Here is a 12636-nt window from a genome sequence, read left to right as displayed (position 1 = left end):
TGAACTGCGGTCCCTGTGCTTTGCTAAGCTTGTTCTAAGTAGGTGCTTTAGACCACTGAGCCATCTCACCAGTCCCAGGAAATCATTGTTGTCATTGTCGTTTTAACTAAATGAAATCTATTAATAGGTTGACTAGAAAAGAGACAGAAACAACAGCATCTTTTTTGTGTGTTTTTGAGAGAAGGTCTTGCTGTGTAGTCCAGGCTGGGCTTAACCTTGCTACCTTCTTTCTTGTCTCAGCCTTAGGGTGCTGGGACTATTGCATGTCCACACACCTGGCTGTGATGAAAATTTAAAAATGTAAAAATCAACTAGTAATCTGACACCATATTAGGGCAAAATAAGATCATGCAGCCTACCACGGAGCTCATCTGTTAGACTCAGCCTTGACTGACTACACCCAGCTGCCAAGCAGAGATGACCTGACCCAGCTCTGGCTGGCTAACTTGTTTTAAGGACCTTCTGCTCAGCCACAAAGAATAAGTGGAGTTATCCAAAGGAAGTTCACCACCCTTTTAAGCTTTTGTGTCTCCTGCTTGTGAGCCTATATAAACCCAGCCCAAAGTGGCCCTGGGCTGAGGCTTCGGGAGTGAGTCCCCCATCAGCCTCCGGAATCATAAAGCTGGTTGCCTCCCGACGCCCAGAGGCAGAGTATGTGGCTCTCCGTTCGGTACTGGGTTCCATAGCACGGCCTCAGCAGCATTCATTTACAAGAGACAGAGCCCGTCACTCTCCCCTTCCCAGTTCTCCTTAGGGTGCCACTTTGAATTCTTAAGCTAGGTCTTCCAGTATTCAGCTACACATTTTATGGAACACGCTTATGTTTGTCGACTAATCAAGTTTTATGTCTTTTAGGTCAAAATTATGAATTATGTTCCAATATCCTATAGCTGCCCTGGTTTTCTGTCTTCCTTATAAGTACTAGGAGAGGCACATAGTACCTCACAGTGTGATTATGGTCTGCTTGATATTTTAGCTTTAACCTTGCTTTGTGTCTTTTTTCATTCTTCTGCTTCCGGTGTCTTGGTGCCCTTTGCCTGAATTTGTCTGTTTAAGCCACACGTTGCTCGTGAGAAAATCCAATCCAGTCTTAAAAGTATAACACTTAGTCTATTGTAGCTTAATTATTTGGTGAAATAATTGGACTGACATCTTGCATCGTTTTCTTGGTTTTTTATTTGTGGCATCAGTCACTTTCCTCTGCGCCCACCGCAGAGTGCGTGGGCCCTTCTGCTCTGTGCCTCTCAACTCCCCTCCTAGGCTGCTTGGGGAAGGGGAAGGTGATGCTGGCGGAAGGCTCAGGCTGCGACAAGTCACGTCTGCACTCGGGTCGCCACGACACCCACAGCTCCAGGTCCCATGTCCCTCAGATGGATGTGGTGCACGAAGGCAAGGAAAACTGAGGCCCAGTGAGGTGCTCTAGCGTGGCCAGGCTGGCACCAGAGGGCAGGGGAACGGCAAGAATGCTGAAGGCGGTGGGGTGAATTTAAAATGTCGCACTAGCACGGGGCACTTCCGACTGGGGCTTCCAGAGCCTGATCGGTAGCACAGCAGCGTACGGGGCCTGCCTGCACAGAAAGCCTCCTACAGGTCCTGCGGGAGGGTCTGGCACACAGGCAAGTTGGTTTGCAACTTCAGAACTTTCCAAGCGGACCGGAGGGTTTTGTTTTTCTTGTTGCCTCTGGGTTATTGGCCTTGGGACAAAGGTCGGGGGTGTGCCCAGGTTCAGGAGGGTGGAGGGTGAGGCTCCATGAGCCCAGTGCCAGTGTCTGCTTTAGCCTCATGTGCTGCACTGCCCGAAGGCGTGTGCTCTGCCATGTTCTCACACGTCCACATGCACAACACACACACCCTGCACACCTGGCGTACCATCAGCACTAAAATAACGAACATATTTGTTACTTCCAAAGTACTCTGTATGGGCCGGGTGTGGTGGTGCATGCCTGCAATCCCAGCACTCAAGAGACTGGGGCAGGGAGGATTGTTGCCGGTTTGAGACCACCCTAGACTACAAAGTGAGCTCAAGGCCAGCCTGAACTGCAGCAAGACCCTATCTCAAAAAGACAGACAAACAAACACTTTGTATGCCCCTTTGATTTCTGTTTTCCTATTGCCATCAGCGCAGAAAAATTAAGCTTTAAAATCTCTTTTTCTTTCTCTAAATGAAAACAGTGTCTCCAAACTTCCTCAGGCCTGCGCATAACCCCTCTGGGACTCTCCCCAACCCAGACAAAAGCTCGACTAAGCAGGTCCTGGCAGGCACCAGGAGACCAAAGTCCAGCCTCATCTCCACAGGGAAGGGAGGAGAAGAGAAGAGCCAGGGAGGACGAGATACTCCAGGGGAGTTTCTCCTGTTCTTCCACCCGTCCCTTGCATACTTGGACTCAGGGAAACAGGACTTGAGGCGAATAGGGTCCCTGTGCTTCCTCAGAGCCCGTGCTGGGTGAGCCCCTCTTCCTTCTGACTGGAACAAATGGCCTCCTTCGGCCTGGCCACCAGTGAGGAGGTGAACCTGAGTGTTCGGAACTGGCTGCTGGTGCTGCCCCTCCCACCCGGACAATTTCTAGGGATTCAGTGCTCTAAATTTCCTACTCGATACTGCTATAGTGGCATCCCTTATCTTCTTATATTTTTCTTTTAACTTAATTATTTCTGTCCAACTTCCTTTTTTCTTTTTTTTTGAGATAGAGTTTCCCTATGTAGTTCAGGATGGACTTGAACTCACTGTGTAGCCCAGGCTGGCCTCAAACTCATGGTGATCCTCCTGTCTCAGCCTCCAGAGTGCTGGGATTACAGGTATGCACCACCTGTGCATACAAACCCAGCTTCCAATTTCCTTTTAATTTTTTTTGATCCACTTATTTACAAGTGTGTTATTTAGTTTGCTGGTATTTGGAAAATTTTCCATACATTCTTCCATTATCCAGGCTAGTAACAAATTCCTGGCCACATAAAGTCAGGTATTCTCTTTCTCAGAACTTAGCATTTATGTTAGGGTAAATAGTGTTGTATTTGTGCTCAGTGTCTTAATAATCTCACCAGGGCCGATATGAACATTTTTTTTCAATACGAACATTTTATTAAGATAGCCCTGGTCCAAGCGCGCGGCTGCACAGGAACCAGTGGCAGTGAGCAGTAATCAGCAGCCTCGAAATGTTTGCCAAAGAAGCAAGGACTGTTCTTAAAGAAGCTGATGCTGGTGGTAACCTGATTTCAGTATCGAACTTGAATGATTCTGATAAGTTACAACTTCTAAGTCTGGTGACCAAAGAGAAGAGATAATGGTTCTGGCAAAGACCCAAGAACCAATTTTTGTCTGTCACCCTTGGAGACGTACTCACAGAGGACCAATTTCCCTGTCTAGCGCTTGTGGGTTGGGCTTCGTGAAGTATGAGGGCAAGTCTGAAAAGCACGTGAATGGGAGCACTGAGACGGCTGGGCAAGATGAAGCAGAGTGTGGGAGGCACAGGCCTGTGTGGGAGAGCCAGTCCTCCTTGGGCCTGAGGAAGCAGGAGGAGGGCTGCAGCAGCTCGTCAGAGACTCGTGGAGAGGTGTCAGCAATGAGGGACACCAGTGTGTGCTGGGGACAGTGGCTGCCACCACCACTGTGGATGGCAGTGTGAAATGGGACGGCCAGTTTGAATTCTGCCTCCTCCACGAGAAAAGTGGTGGCTTCGCGCAGGAGTGGAGATCTGACTCTGTCTATCTGGATTCTCTGGCCTCTCGAGAATTTATTTTCATGGATGTGCCAGATACCAGGCATGGGAAGCCTTCCCAGGATGGACTGTTAAGTGTTTTAAAACAAGCCACTCTGCCTCTGGAAAGGAATTTCCACCCCTCCGCGGGCTGCCAGCACAGCAGCACCTGGCTCTGCATGTGGACCTGTTGGACAGAGAGCTTCTGGCGGTCCTGGAGCAGGCGTATGATGTGGCTGGTGGGGTCCGGGCCCCGCGGCAAAGGCCCCTCAGCTGCAGGACCTCACAGCCTTCCTGCTGCCGGTGGAGACGTCCCAGCCCTGAGGATGAGGTCAGCCACCAGCAACCTTTGCAACGGCCTACTTCCTGGTCAGCGCATCAGCAGAAGTGCCAGACAGTGCTGCAGCTCTCCCGGTGTTTGCTGCAAGTTCCAGATTACTCCTACACTGCACCACACTCTCCATCCTTTACCTGACAGTGGAGTATGTGATCCTGAAGACCCAGCTTTGGCCCCTCTGAGAGGTGCAGAGAGGTTCGGGGTGTGCAGCGCCTGTTTGTTGCGACTGACATTAGCCTTGAGCAGGAGCATTCATCTTGGAAACTGTCGTCCTGAAGGGCCCACACATCTTCCCTCTGATTCTGTGTCACTCTGAATGAACTCTGTGCTCTAGGCAGAGAACGTCAGTACTGTCTTGCCAAGCACACGTGCGTGTAACTAGGCAAGGCTGGCTGTTTCTCAGAATTAAAATATTATTTTGGGGCTCTGGTCTAATGTTCTTTAAAAGTTGATCAGTGACATGAGTTATAAAGTGCTCTGAATGGCGATTTTCTGTCACCGGGCACTCTTTACACGGCTCTTTTCATTAGAGGCTGTCTGCTGGTAAATGGTTGACACCTGGTATCCAAGGTCGATTCTGGCGTCTGAAGATCCTGAGACACTGCAGAGTCTAGTGTCTTGAGATCCCCAGCAGTTACACACTCAGACTTGCTTTCTACAGAATAATAGGTCCATCCATCATTTTCTTACATTTTCTACTTTGTTATACAAAAAGAGGCACCTGACACTTGAGCCCAAAAATTCACTTTAAACTGTGAATGCTGTAGCAAGGCAGCGTCTCTGCACAGAATCTACGTTTTGGACGTGCTTGCTGCATATTCAGTGACTGAAAAAGGAACTACAAGTGCCACTACCGATTATTCTCCTGCAAAACAAATTATACTAAAAATCTAGTCGTAACACCCCCCAAAATCTAGCTATATCATGTGACTTTGCTATGCTTTGAACAATATACTCTATGTCTAGAATGATGTTTTCTTCTTATGCATTTTGGTAAATTAATTTGCCAAAATTACGTTTTTATCAAAGAAATATTCAACTGTGTATATTTTAGTTCTTGTTTTGTCACTCTAGTACAGCTGGCGTGGACTGTCTCCTGGTGCCTCTGAAGCCACTGACGGGATCTACCGTCCGTAAGGGGCCTGAAGTCCCAGGGCTGAGGAGCGGTACTGGTGGAGAAGCATGCTACCAGAACATGTTGCTGTAGCTCAGCATCCCCTGCTTAGTCTCTTTCTTCCTTTTAGTTTTCAGGAAGTATTAACAAGGAAGAAATAAAGTACCCTTTATCACCTGGCTTAAAAATGACTCAGTGTTATGTAAATGCTTATTATATGTATGAGCGTGTGGGGGAAAGAATGTAAAACTGTTGCAGTGGCCACTGTACACAAAAATTATACACAAATTGGAAAAAAAAGAGAGAGAAATCCCTGGTCCAATCAGGCCAAAGGCTTGTGGGTGAGAGAAGGAAGGAGCTGCCAGTGTGGGCTGGACTCAGGGCTGGTTTTCAAAGGAGAGAGAGGGAAAGGAGGCTGGGATGAAGGTCAGGGGAAAGTTGGCTGCGGCTCACATGCGTTCCGATCTGATGCTTTCTGCATGCACGTGGTTCCTGTGCTCATTCAATTAGTGCTGGCTTCTATACTATGTTTTAGGCATTTCAAAATTGTTTACTAGGAATTTGTGATTCTTTTATATTAGAAGAAATTAGAGGTAGACTTACCAGATTATTATAAAGGCCTCCAAGGCCAGTCAGAAGAACCCTGTTGATATGATAAGTAAGACCTGGGGACAGCTCAGGGGACAGCATTTACCTAGTGGGAGCAAGGCCCTGGGTCCAGTGCCCACACTGAAACGGGGGGGGGGGGAGAGAGAGAGAGAGGGAGAGAGAGAGAGACTCAATGCCTTTTTCATATGGAAAAAAAATCTCTAAAATTTGTATAGAACCACCAAAGACCAGAAATGAGTAAATTGTTCTTTTTTTATAATGGTTTTTTTTTTTTTTTTAACATTTATTTAGTGTGTGTGTGTGTGGCCAGCTCAGCCCACCAGGGGGCGGGGCTGGCTGGCATGTGGTGCTGGGGGATTGAACCGTGGTCCCTGTGCTTTGCCAAGCTTGTTCCAAGTAGGTGCTTTAGACCACTGCGCCATCTCTCCAGCCCCGAGTAAATTGTTCTTGAGAAAGGGCAAAGGTAGAGGTACTGCACCTGATTTCATTTATCTGTCTGTCTGTCTGTCTATCTATGGCAAGTTTTCACCATAAAGTTCTCGAATTTACTGTGTAGCCCAGGCTGACCTCAAATCCGCAGGTACCCTCCTGTTTCAGCTTCCCAAGTGCTGGTACCACAGGTGTGCACCCCGGTGCCCAGCATCTCTGATTTTTCATGTTTGAGAGCAGTTTTCCAGGTAGCCAAGCTGTGCAGCCAACCTAAACAGCCACAGAGCTGAGTGGATAAAGACAGCATGGTAGGTCTCACTGTGCAGAGTTGCTCAGCCACAGCAAGGTCCCTGCAGTGCATGGTCACCCTTCTAAGGGCACTACTGAGGCACACTGCAAGGCCCCCTTCAGGACAGTGTTAATCAGAAACCTCAGGCTGTGACAGTTATCTTTGAACCCTGTGTGCAAAACATCCAGGCTTGAACTCAAGGGTCAAGTGAAGAAGACCTTGCTGTCATTTAACTGCTGTTCTACTGCTCAATCCTCTGAGCCTCCAGAGGGCAGCTGTGGGATGGAGGTGGCCCTGCAGTGCCCTGTAGCAATGCCGACATGTGACTTGGTGTGCAGCGTCAGTGACCTGTGCTGAGCAGCTGTGGCCCGAGCCAGATGCTTACCAGGCTCCAGGAGCAGGCTGGGTCAGTCTCTTTCTCCATCAGTCACTTAATCAGGCTTATTTAGGAGAGGGAGTACAGGGGATTCAACCCAAGGCCTTCACACTGAGCCGCATTCTCAGTCCTTTACTTTTGTTTTAATACAGAGTCTCACTAAGTTGCTAAATTGCTTTGTGTGAGTTCCAATTTGGCAATCCGCTTGCCTCAGCCTCCCTGAGATCTGGGATTCCACCCAAGTGTCACCATGTCTAATCCTGTTCTTTCATTGTCCACTAAAATGCTCACTGCTGACACTTGGGGGAGGGATGAAACAGTGTCCGTCCTATGTCCCACTGTTGGGTCATGCATCTGTGGCTTCAGTGTAGGGGGAGCCCTTGGGGCTGACTGACCACTTCCTCCACTGGCAGGAACCGGGGTGACGCCCGGGGCCAATCTCCCATGTTTGTCCAAAGGCCTACTATTTGGAGGCAGAGACGGTATGCCTGGTCCTCCTGCAGGGGTCTTTCTTCACCAGGCGCTCACTGGAGGTTCATGCTAGGGACTGCGTCTCATGAATCCAACTGTGACGGAGGGAATCCTGGGAAAGACAAGCACAGCAGGCACAGCCGAGGCAACCAGCACCCTGTAAGTCACACGCTGGCAGACCAAACGGGAGGCACCTGGACCCGACATACCATTTAAATTGTTACACTCAATTCCTTATTTTAAAATTTTGTGTTATTTTATTTTAAAGAGTAAAAACAAAAACAAACAGCAAAAATGAAGACAGAAACAGAATAACATACAACAATACAAATGGTACATATTTTCAGAACAATAGAATATTAACAATGCTTGTTATACTATGGATTTTTATCATCCAGTGTGTTGCTCAGATTAACGGATACAGGTTTGCAAGATTGGACAAACCATTGAACATTAAAGCTTGCTTTCATTGAATCTTAATAGTTTTTTTCTTGACCTTTTTACTTTATCATTTTTTATCTTATTTTAAGGAGAGTTAGGAATGACTCTTGGACACTGGGACCCTAATAATTCTTCTTGTAAAGGAGTAAAATCAGAAATCTAGAAAAAGATGCATGCCAACACTTCTCTCTAGTGTTGTCTGTAGTAAAAGTAATTCTAAAAATTGGAAGCAAGCAAAGTGCTTGCTCTTTGGGAAATGGGTGTGTGCACCATGGTACATCTTTGTGAAGGGATAAGATGGGATTATTGTTTTTTTTTTTTTTTTTTTTGTTTTTTTGGTGGAACCAGGAATTGAACTCAGGTCTTTTCGCTTGCCAGGCAAATGCTTATTCCACTGAGTTATCTCCCAACCCCAAGATGTGATTATTAAAAAATAGTGTTCACTGAAGGTGCTCATTTGATAAAAACTTTTAATCACCCAGTGTCTTTAGGACTTGTACCATCTTCCTTTCTACCAGTGTGAGCCCACCATCAACTAAGTAAACACCATTAAATGTTGCTGTCCCTTCCTTATCATCATGTGTCATGTCCAACTCTTTGTTTGCCAAATACCAGAACCTGGAAAGCTGCCTTCGACCCCTTCACCCCTGGCAATGGCTTAGCACACGCCTTGGTCTTGTATCAAATGCATCCACGACTAAGAATCTTCCTGTTATGTTCTGGATTACGTCCCTCTTGCCTGAGCTGGCTGTGCTTGGAGGTGCTCTGGGGCTCCCTGTGGCAGTGGGCCTGCAGACCTAGAGGTCCCCCCATCTGATTCCCACTTCCTGCTGAAGATGCAGCCCCTGCCTGGGTTTAGACAGAGGCCCAGTCCTCGCTACCCCTCTTGCTAGAGGCAGAGCACCTGTCACTGCTGCATGGAAGCATGGGGACCTCCTGACTGGGTTTCTACATGATGCCCCTTTCCTGGTCCTTGGGCCGCAGAGAGCAGTTTTACCTGTTTGTCATTTTTCTTTTTTTATGCTTTAAAATTTAGGCCAGTCGGTGGTCCCGGCCTGCCTTAGCTTCCGCGCTGGCTCCATGGGCGTGAAAAGACAGCACAGAGCCTGAAGCAGGGTACTTTCCTGATTGCAGGCCCCTGGCCGTCTGTTCTTGGTTGTACTGTGATAATCTGTTGGGTTCTGGCCAGGGCAGTTAGCTCCTTAGAGGGGAGAATTAGAGAAAAGTGACTTTATGCAAATGTCTCTCAGAACGGGAAGTTCTCTCTCCTTTTCTTTCTTTTTTTTTTCTCTCTCCTTTTCACATGACGAAAATGTCAAAATGAATCGCAGCATGAGGGGTGAATCTTTCTGTTTCATGCCCGAACAATGTGTGGTTATGATAGGGCCTCGGTTACTGTGACTATCTCTATCACCTGTGCGCATGCATGCGTGTGTGTGTGTGCCTCTGTGTGTGTGTGTGTGTGTGTGTGTGTGTGTAAAAGGGGTGATGGAGATCAGCAGGAAGTATGTGAATTAAAAATCCAGCCCTGGTGGTATGTGAAACAACTCCTGGCTCCTAGGCACAGCTGGACACAAGCTCGTCCCCAGGAGGCTGTGTAGCTTCTTTCCAAGTCCTGGGTCCAAACAGAGAATCAGATGGGTGACACAGAAAGGACTGTGAGGTGCACAGGTACTAAGGGTGAAGAGTGGCCAGGTGCGAAGGCTCACAGTGGCCCTGAGGACAAGGGAAAAGAGTCCTCACATGTGAAGGGCCCAGGTCAACACCCTCTCTGCAAACAAGGCATCGAACAGTCCTATGAAACACTTACTTGGTGACAGCCATGAGCACACTGTCCTGTCAAACACTGGCTTGGCTTCTGCTGATAGGAAAGTAACAGATGAAGGATTGAACAGGCCACCTCTGACTGGTCCCTTATAACACCTGAGTCAAGTGAAGAATTGCAAATGGCACTTTTCTGATTGGCTCTGGGTAGAGTAACAGTGGTGACACTGGACTAGAGTGTCTCTCCACCTGGGAGTGCCCTCACTCTGTCACCCTGTCTTGCCTGGGCATGACTATGAACCGCAATTGTTGCACTGGACTGGAGCACACTCACAAAGGAGAGGCATCTCAGACTGCAGCACGGTACAGGGGCCTGTCACTCCCCATGAACCACTGCGGCCTCAGCCAAGGAGCTGGCCAGGGCTGAGCTCCTGCTGGTCCCTGCATTCAGTCGGCACCACCCTCCCTGCCATCCTCACTGCCAACCTCAATGCCTCCGGGTCCTGTACCTTGCTATTCCTGTGGCAGTTGCATTACCTGACCACCTGACTCTCAGGGACTCTTGGGCAGCGGTGGCAAACCCAGGGCACATGTGCCACACTGGGCTGTGTGTATTCATGAAAGCTCTACAAGGCTTGCCAGCACTGTCCTAGGGCCTTTACTACTTTCTAACCTTCATAATTTAATGTAATCATTTGAAGTGAGGTGCATAGTTTGAGTGCTACAAATTCTAGTGATTAGGATTGAAGTGGAACAAAAAATTTACAGTCACCAGTCATGACTCCAAGTGAACCAAGAGTACTGGTGAAATAAGTCCAGTGAACCAACATAGCTTGCGAATCTACTGGCGTTCAACAGATTTTTGCATTGTGGAAAATCACAAGAATAGTAGTCTTTTATTTGTATGTCTTGCTTCATGACATGCATGTCTATATGTGCGCACATACATTTTTGAAGAGTGAATTTTGGAAGAAAAGCGAGATGGAATCCTGGATGGAATCCAAGGAGCTATTGTGATGCAACCACAACTGTGAAAGGAACATGTTTTTAGATGTTGTCTGGTTGAATTTCCAAATTCAGACCGTGGTGGCTGCCTGTGCTCTCCCCACAAGGCTGTCCCTCGCTTGGTGGAGTGGCGCTGTCGGTCTGTGACAGCTCCCGCCCTGCCACGGTGTTCGGTGTTCGCTGAGTTTGTTCTGACTGCAGGAACTTTGAAAGTTGTTGCCCAAGATGTTGCCACAAGATGCTCTCCCCTCTGGACCTCCACTGCTTTGGGAGCCATTACAGGGCAAGAGCACATCCTGCAAAGGAACCGTAACTGAGCTCTGGTGTGGTTTGTTTAGAATCTTAGGAAGGAATCGATTTGTTCTGCAATCGTCTAGGCTGCTGAGGCTGTGTTAGCGGCCGCAGCCTCTCGAGCACCTTGCAGCAGCCTAAGAGACATGGACAGATAAGACGACAGGCGCTCTCCTTGGGTGCAGTCTGCTCACACACCAACGCACAACAAGCCCACTCGATAAAGTGTACACGCGCAGTGGGTAGTCCTACTCACACAAACACGACATGCAGTCGAGTTGACTGTACTCCCTGAGCAGGAGCTCAGGTTCCTTGGAGGTGAGTGAGCTCCGTGTGGGCGCCATGTTCCAACAGAGACCTGTGTCCCTCAAGGCCCCAGTGTGTGGCTCTCAAGCGAAGCTCAGCCTTGGTTCCTAGGAGCTGATTGCCTCTGAGCCCTGAGCCCCTGTGTCTGCGGGTGGCTGGGTGGACAAACCCTGCTGTGCAGAGATTGCCTCTGACCGGCTGCTTTTCTATTCGTCCTTGTGTGTGGTGAGTGTCCATCCATCTTGTCTGCCCCTCAGTCGCAGTGGACTTGGGGAAGCCAACCAGCTCCTTTGGGTATTGCTCTTGTAGAGTTCTAGAAATGCCTCACCTCAGCTGCCAGTGTGTGGTGGTGTCATCGCACACTTGACCTGACCAGCACCTGCTCCCTGGTGACTGCCACACTCCCGGGCTGGCGTTTTCCCATTTGCACACGGGCTGAGACCTTGCAGATGTCTCACAGCACTGAGCTAAGTAAGGGTGGCAGAGAAAGCTGACGCTCAGGCGGGCGGGGCACTGCCCTCAGTGCTCAGTCTGCCCTGTTCACCCTGCCTCTCTGCTTGCGGGAGTCCTAATCCCAGAGCCCGAGAACTCACACATTTGCCCTCCCTGGTTAGCTGGGCCAGTCAGGTATGAGTCAGGGCTGTGCACCAACGTCGAGGCAGCGATGGGTCAGGTGGGGTCTCGAGACATACACACCTCATTCCCTGCAGGCGAAACCAGTTCGGCCAAGTCTCCCAATCTCTCTCTTTAAGCCTCAGTGTCTTTGTTTGAATATGGAGCAAAAGTGGCACCCACCCTGGGAATAGGTCAAAGGCTGAGAGGAGTCGGTCAATCAGCCTTAGCGGCTGGGTCAGCACCCACCAAGGGCTTGCTAAGGCGTTGGCACCACCACTGGCTGGTGCCTCTGTGCAGAGACCACACTGTCTTAGCTTGAATTTCTGCTTTTCTATCCAGAATGCTCATCCCAATCCCAAGTGCTGGGGAGGGTGTCAGCACGTGGCAGTGGGGGAGAACCGGGTCTTGGGTGGAGACTGAGTCCAGGAGCCCTGAGCCCCTGTGTCTGCGGGTGGCTGGGTGGACAAACCCTGCTGTGCAGAGACTGGGAAGAGCTGCACGAAGAGCCCTGGTGTGCAGTCGCCCCACTGCTGCTGATGCTTGGTCATAAAACGCACAAGATGAGGAAACAATACGGAAGAAAAGCTTTGGAAAATTCATGCCTGTGACCTGAGGAATGGATGAAAAGAAAAAAACCTAAGTTTGCAAATCCAAAAATTAGGGAAAAAGAAGGGCTGCAAGAATAGCCAACATTTTGGCCCTAGCCTTCCCAGGTCAGTGAGGACTCAGGGCATAGAAGATCCTGTACTGCAACACCATGTAACTCAGTGGTGCCCCAAATTTTCTGATCAAGGAGATTACGGGGCCACAGAGGAAAGTGATTGATGATGTTGAGTGTGCCTAAGGAGAGTCACATGGAGAGAAAACATTCTCTCAGGCTTTCGCAGAGAGCAA

The 12636-nt window shown here is 48.9% G+C and overlaps 1 pseudogene; it reads left to right on the top strand.

Moving 5' to 3' along the window:
* The window catches only part of LOC111816025, an 18125-nt pseudogene extending 13817 nt beyond the window's left edge, over positions 1-4308 (top strand).
* Positions 4309-12636: the final 8328 nt, after the last annotated feature.

This window comes from Octodon degus, unplaced genomic scaffold (assembly GCF_000260255.1).
Source record: "Octodon degus isolate 3935 unplaced genomic scaffold, OctDeg1.0 scaffold00025, whole genome shotgun sequence".
NCBI lineage: Eukaryota > Metazoa > Chordata > Mammalia > Rodentia > Octodontidae > Octodon > Octodon degus.
Note: the sequence above shows the minus strand (reverse complement) of the source record. Positions and strands in the feature narration are given on the sequence as shown.